Raw genomic sequence first — 7,716 nt, 5'->3', positions numbered from 1 at the left:
AATGTTTCCGAACTACATTTCCCATGAGGCTCAACCACATTGCATTGTGCATGAGCATCATGGGAAATGTAGTTCCAAAAAGTCTGGGGTGCCAAGGTTCGCTATCACTGCCCTAGGGCATAGCGCCCAACTGTTCCCGATTTGGAGGGACTGTCCCTGATTTGGAGGAATGTCCCTCTGTCCCTCTTTGCTCCTCATTTGTCCCTCATGTTGGTCTAATCTATATAGTTGTATATAAAATGTACTTTTTATCTTTCAAAAAGTGTTTCCCAGTGCTAAACCTTTTATCCAAAATCTAAATTGCTGCATTTGCACATTTTAAAAGCCAATATAAAGGAATAGAAGTGGTAAAAAAAAGCCCTTGTGGGTTTAACTAATCTTTTTTTTTAGGTTAATTCTCCTTTAAGGGGGCGTGGCGGGGGCATGCCCTATGCCTACATGCTTTTGCTGGTAAGTGTCCCTCATTCCCATCTCAAAAAGTTGGGAGGTATGCCCAAGTAGGCTGCTTTATAACTGTGTGGGCAAGATAGGGGGAGGGTGCTGAGGTTGATCTGGAGTTGGTCTAACCCACATCCCATAAATTGCTGTATATATGGAAATGTACCTCTTGGGGACTTTTAAGGGAAAGGACAACTACTTAGTATTTTAATGCATTATTAGATATTTATTTTAAAAGATAAAAGTAACGTGAGTAGGAAGACAGCCTACATGAGTATGCAAACTGTATGGGTGGGGGGTGGGGGGGGGGGGTGCTTTGAACAGAGATAGGTGTTCCTGCTTAGCAGAAACACAAGATCTCCATCTTCATCCCTGTGAGAACGGCGATCGCCTTTCTGCCTCGCTCAGGAACGATCACGGGTGGTCGGTTGACATCGGGGTCAACTTAAGACCTTTTGTTGTCGAAACACGTCGGGCTAGCATTTGTATGTCTTCCATTGCTTTTAGATTTTTTTTAATCTATATTTGTGATCACTTTTAGATCCTGTATCTTGCATAGCATTGTAAGATTTTTTTATATTTGAATAAACCATCCCTGGGTGACCTGTATCATATGGGGCCCTCTTCCGTTTTTCCTTCCATTTTTGGTTTCTGCTGATTACTTACCCACCTGCACTTCCTGGATTGTCCTGGACCCACCTGGCTGTGGGGTGCCTATTGCCTGTTGTTTATATGATTTGGAGCTGTACATCCTTCATTGCATCCAGCGTGACATCTCCCAGAACTAAGGATTTTCAACCTTGTTTGACCGACTACCATATGGTATTTGGGTCCACCATTGCCGGTAAGGGTACCTCACCCTTTCTGTGTGAACCTGCACAAGCATCCATAGGTAGACCATCCGGTTTATCGGGAGTACACATCCAGGCCCATATAGGAATGGGGGAACAACATGTCTCTCCACTTCTTATGGACTTGGCTTCTTTGGACTGTGATCCAACACACCATAGTGTTGTTGTACCCAGTACATTCTGAATTACTTTCACAGATTTATTTGATTTTATTACTATGTATTGATATTTTTCACGTGTATATTTTCACAAGCACCAAAACTTTGGTATCCACCTTCGTTTTTGATATTGATATTATTACATGTATATATGTTTCCTTTATTAGGTCACAATATTTAGCGCTACACATTATCTTTGCACATTACTTTGAACTTTGAGTGTCAGCTGCTTTTTGTATACACATCTGTTTCATTTTAGGTTTAGCACATGTCAGGGACCTACCCGCAGGAAAACTGGCATCAATGGCCAGCAGAATCGCAGATCTGCAAATACTGATTCCCCAATGCATGGGCGAGGACGGCCAGGACAACATATTCACCAGTGCGCTAATGCAGGCTCCAACACACGCACCAATGCGTGCCAGTGTGCACACCCGTGCCCCAATGTGCACAGGTGTCCGCCAATGCAATGCACACACAATAGCGAGAGCTGCCAGTGTCCTATTTAAAGCCTGCTGCAGCAGCAACCAACTGCTGCATGATCTTCAGCTTTTTGTGTGTTCCTGAGTTCCTGTTCCCGTTGTCTTGGATACCTGTTAATGACCTGGCTTGCCTAGACCCGTCTGATCTGCGTTGACCCCGGCTTGACCCTTAGCTTGTTCCTGTTTACCCGCTTGATCTGCTGCCCTGTGTATGACCCCGGCTTGTTCCATTGACTTTGCTCCTGCTCGCTGTCCTGTGCATGAACTCTGGCTTGGCTACTGACACAGTTTTTGGTTCCTCCTACTGCACAATCTCATCTGGTACTCCTGAAGTACCCCTGCCCAGCGGTCTACCCAGCTCATCAGCTGCCTACCAGTGGACTTCTCTTCTCCACCTCAGCCTGCCGCAGCTAGCTACCCCTGCTGCTTTGAGTATAGCTCTCCCTGTGTCACCTTCAGGGGGCGCTCTGCAAATAGTCACAAGGGAAGCCCTCCCAGCATTTCAGCCTCTGATCAGGTACGTGATAGCGCAGTATTTCCCCTCCCCATTTGCCCCTTGCAGTTATGCCCCTCCCCCCTTTTTCTCTAATTACAGTGCCCCTTTCACTCTCTTGCCTCCTTTGCATAGTCCTACCTTTCGCAGGTTCTCCCGTCTCAGGATGTCATACTATCACCAGGACAGGGGACGAGAGGAGCTGCAATCTGGGTGGAGGGTGGGAGCTGCCCAACTTATCATAATAATAAGCAGGTGATTACCAACAGGTTAATATGAGAAGACTCCCGCTCTCTGTGCAGATCTTCAGCTGCAGACACACAGGTTTGGCCTGACAGAGGGAGGTGAATGGTGACCATGTTCTGTGATAGCCCTTCCTAGGCCGCGGTCGCCGCTCCCCTCCCGCTGTGCAGCCCAGTCTTCAACAGACTACAGACTGAAGCTGGTCCGCAGTTAGGGACCCCTGCTCTAAGGGATTACTTGCCACCTTGTGTAGATTTCCTGCCCAAATGGATTCTTGCCTTGAAAGATTGCTTTTATGAACTTGCCATCCATGGGAATCAATCACCCCGTCCCTGAGGGCCCTCCATTGGCTAGCCGTGAAGGATCAATTACATTCAAGACCCTCTGCCTCACTCATAAATGTACACTAGGAAAAGCCCCGCAATACCTCAACTAACCAGAACCTCCTCCACATTCCCAAGACCCTTTATAAATTAAAAGGCGAACAAAGGCTTGCAGTCCAAGGACCATGGCTATTGAATGCTCTACCCGCGGACATCCGCTTGGAAGAAAACTATCTGGCCTTCAGGAAGCAGCTTGAGACCCATCTCTTCTGAAAACCCAGACGGACACTGGAGACAAAAGCACCCTGAGGCGATTTAGTTTGCAGATATAGCGCTATACAAGTTATTCATTCATTCATTCATTCATCTGCCTAAGGTATGACAGCTTTATGGGGCACCAGAGAGCTTTGTATATGTAAGTGTATGGAAGATATCTTTGAGACTTGTTTGTGTGTTACCTGCAACTACTTCAATAAAAAGATCTTTATTGCTCATCTACATCTGCGCCATGTTTTCCACGCCCATACACTAACGTCTCCCTGACGTAATTGAGGTGTGGGCTGTGTGGGTCATCCTGCACGGTTGGGTGGTTGTTGCATCTGTGCACCACCTTTGATGGTGGATGTCTTATGGACACCCATGCGTCACTGCCCGTACATGACGTTGGGGGCGTAACCTTCAAGCCCTTGTGGGTATATCTAGACATTCAGCACGGCTGGGATTCTGATTCACAACTTTTTTTGGATAGAGCAGTCACATCTCTAAGAACAAATCGACAACCATTGGATTTTTTACTCCATTGAGGTACAACCTTCTTACTTTCTTGACACCTGTTGGGTCTGTTACATTGTCTTTATACACGTGTAATACTTATAGCAATTCTATATTGCCCCGTAGTCTCTCTGCCCATGCCAGCTTTATAATTATGTTGGTCTGCATTCATGCATTTACCATATTTCATATTTTAGATAGTCTTTCATACCAACATACTCTAATAAGGTTAATTATTTTATTTACATCTTTATGTATATATAAATTTAACTTTAAAACCTTATACATTAAGCCCATTTGGTAATTATGATTAGGGATGGCCGAACGGTTCGCCCGGCGATCGTTTCGGCTGTTCGCGGTCCGCCCGATCGGCGGACTATTGCCGCTGTTCGCCCGGCGGACTTCCGTGTTTACTGTGTAAAAGAACTTTGACCTATGATGACACATCCATCATGGGGTACAGGACAGCCAATTGAGACATTACAGCACATGGACACTTGAACATTCCCCCTAACTTATAAATAGACCCGGCCATTTTACATTCTTTCTACTGTCACTATAGGGAGAGGTTGCTGTGTGGAGCAGGGAGAGACTGCAGTGACCCAAATCGCTAGCTATTAGGTCCACAAAAGTTCTTTTAAGGACTGGTATGGTATAGGTGTTAGGTGTAGTTCAGGATATAGGTTTGAGGCACTGCTATTCAAGTCATTGTTGCAGAAGCCTGTCTTTTGTCAGTGTAGAGAGAGGGACAGGATGCTGTGTGCAGCAGGGACAGTCAGTTTAATCATTAGCTGTTACTATTAGGTCCACAAAAGTCCTTTTCAGGACTGGTATGGTAAAGTAGTACAGGATATAGTTTTGAGTTCTATTCAAGTTATTGTTGCAGCAGCCTGTGTTTTGTCAGTTTAAATAGGGACAGGCAGGAATCTGTGTGTGGCAGTGAGGGACAGTCAGTTTAATCAGTAGCTGTTACTATTAGGTCCACAAAGATTCTTTTCAGGACTGGTATGGTAATAGGCTTGTACACGTATAATATTCTTTCTTCCAAATATAGAAAGAATGTTATACTTGACTGCTGCCCTTCTGCTGCAGTAGTCCTTTATGAGTATAGGGACTGAGGTACAGTCTGCTAATCACAACCTACTAGTTCCACAAAGGTCCTTATAAGGACTGGTAAGGTATAGTGTACTACAGTACATAGGGTTGAGTGAGGTACAGTCTGCTATTTCTTAAGGACTGGTATAGGTCCACAATATATAGGGTTGAGGTGCACTACTGCTGACTGCTGCCCTATTCTGCAGCAGTCCTTTATCAGTATAGGGACTGAGGTACAGTCTGCTAATCACAACCTACTAGTTCCATAAAGGTCCTTATAAGTACTGGTAAGGTATAGCATACTACAGTACATAGGGTTGAGTGAGGTACAGTCTGCTATTCCTTAAGGACTGGTATAGGTCCACAATATATAGGGTTGAGGTGCACTACTGCTGACTGCTGCCCTATTCTGCAGCAGTAGTCCTTTATCAGTATAGGGACTGAGGTACAGTCTGCTAATCACAACCTACTAGTTCCACAAAGGTCCTTATAAGGACTGGTAAGGTATAGTGTACTACAGTACATAGGGTTGAGTGAGGTACAGTCTGCTATTCCTTAAGGACTGGTATAGGTCCACAATATATAGGGTTGAGGTGCACTACTGCTGACTGCTGCCCTATTCTGCAGCAGTCCTTTATCAGTATAGGGACTGAGAGTTTTGTCACAGGGTCATTTAAAAAATGACAGGCAGAGGAAGAGGCAGGCCCTTCCGCAGGGGTGGTAGGGGTAGGGCAGGAGAAACAGGCTTGAGCCAAAGTGGGAAGTTGCAGAAGGTGCGTTCAATTACTTTAAAGGACGCACCAGACTTGGTTGAGTGGCTCACTCAGCTTTACTCTTCTGCACCCTCCTCATCCTCTCGATCTGCACCCTCTTCTTCACTCTCTGCTATGTGCACCCCCAAAGACACTACCACCAACAACACCACCACCACCACATACCTTCCGCTTGAGTCACAGGAATTATTTTCCGATCCATATCAAGACATTTCTGATGCACAGCCACTCTTGGCATTGGATCAGGAAGAGGAGGTAGCAAGAACCGCCACTCAGCAGTCTGACGACAGTACCCAGATCAGCCCAAGGAGGAGGTTGGTCCCCGGTGTTGCTGCCTACTCCGAGATCTCTACTTATAGCGGTGGGGAAGGTGACGTCGATGATGACGTGTCTAGTGATATCACGTGGGTGCCCACAAGAGAGGAAGAGGAGGGGAGTTCAGAGGGAGATATGGACCAGCAGATAGGGAGGAGAAGCAGGAACAACTTACATTGCACAGGAGGGACAAAGCAGACTGCTAATGTATCAGGAGCGAGTCATCGACCATGTACGGTCACATCTGGCGCTCCCAGGACCCCGGCACATGGCTCCGCAGTGTGGGCTTTTTTTAACGTGTCCGCTGCTGACAATAGTGTTGCCATCTGCAATCTTTGCAGTCAACGCATTAGTCACGGGAAGCCCAACACTCACCTAGGGACGACCGCCTTAAGAAGGCACATGAGCAGCCATCACCGAGCCCAGTGGGAGCAACGGAACACACGAAGCCACACTCCAGGCTCTCACCGTCCAGCCTCATCTTCTACTTCTTATCCTCTCTCCTCACGATTGTCCTCCACTCCACCTTCCATCACGCCAAGCTCAAGTTTTTCTGCAAAAAGGCAGGCTTCCGTGGGCTTAATGTTCGAGCGTAAAAAAAAAACCCTCTTGCCCAACGGTTGACGGCTGGCTTGTCAGAACTGATAGCCCGCCAACTACTACCATATAAACTGGTGGACTCGGAGGCCTTTCGAAAATTTGTGGCCATTGGAACACCACAATGGAAGGTCCCAGGAAGGAAGTATTTCTCAGAGAAGGGCATCCCAGAGCTATATGGCCATGTTCAGTGGAAAGTGAATGTATCTCTGGCACACAGTGTCGGTGCCAAGATACATCTGACCACAGACACGTGGTCTAGCAAACACGGGCAGGGAAGGTATATCACTTTTACTGCCCACTGGGTGAACCTTCCGACGACCGTCAAGCATGTAACCCGTGGCACCCGTGTAGATTTGTTTTTTCCGCCACGGATTGCATGCAGGCCTGGCTCTTCTTCTCCTCCTCCTCCTACTCCATCCTCCTCCCTCTCCTTCTCGGCTGACTCCTCCTTTTCCGCTGCTAGCGTCTCTTCCACTGCGCCACCCAAGCTCCCCAGAACCTATTCGACATGCCAGGTGAGACGTTGCCATGCCGTGCTACGTCTGTTGTGCCTGGAAGCCAAGAGCCACACTGGCCCGGCATTCCTTTCAGCATTGCGTTCACAAGCAGATCAGTGGCTAACACCGCTCAATTTAACAGTTGGTAAAGTGGTGTGTGACAACGGGGCCAATCTGCTTAGCGCATTTAAACAGGGCAAAATTACGCATGTGCCATGCATGGCACACGTCTTAAACTTGGTTGTGCAGCGATTCGTTGTCAAATACCCTGGGGTCCAGGACATCTTGCGGCAGGCAAGGAAAATCTCGGCCCATTTCAGAAGATCTTACACGGCCATGGCTTGCCCTGCTGACATTCAGCGGCGACACAATCTGCCGGTTAGACGTCTTATTTGCGATTGCCCGACGCGATGGAACTCAACCTTCTATATGATTGATAGGCTGCTCCAGCAGAAACGTGCAGTTAACATCTACCTGTATGAACTCTGCGGCAGAACAGGTTCTAGGGAGCTGGGTTTTTTTTCACCGCGCCAGTGGCTGCTCATGCGCGATGCATGCAGACTTCTGCGGCTATTTGAGATCACCAAACTGGTCAGTCGCAGCCATGGCGCCATCAGTGACATGGTACCTTATGCCTTCTTTATGGAGCGTGCATTGCGTCGTGTCATTGATCAAGC

This window comes from Lithobates pipiens, unplaced genomic scaffold, assembly GCF_037356315.1.
Source record: "Lithobates pipiens isolate NorthernLeopardFrog02 unplaced genomic scaffold, aLitPip1_a1.2 Scaffold_60, whole genome shotgun sequence".
Lineage (NCBI taxonomy): Eukaryota > Metazoa > Chordata > Amphibia > Anura > Ranidae > Lithobates > Lithobates pipiens.
Note: the sequence above shows the minus strand (reverse complement) of the source record.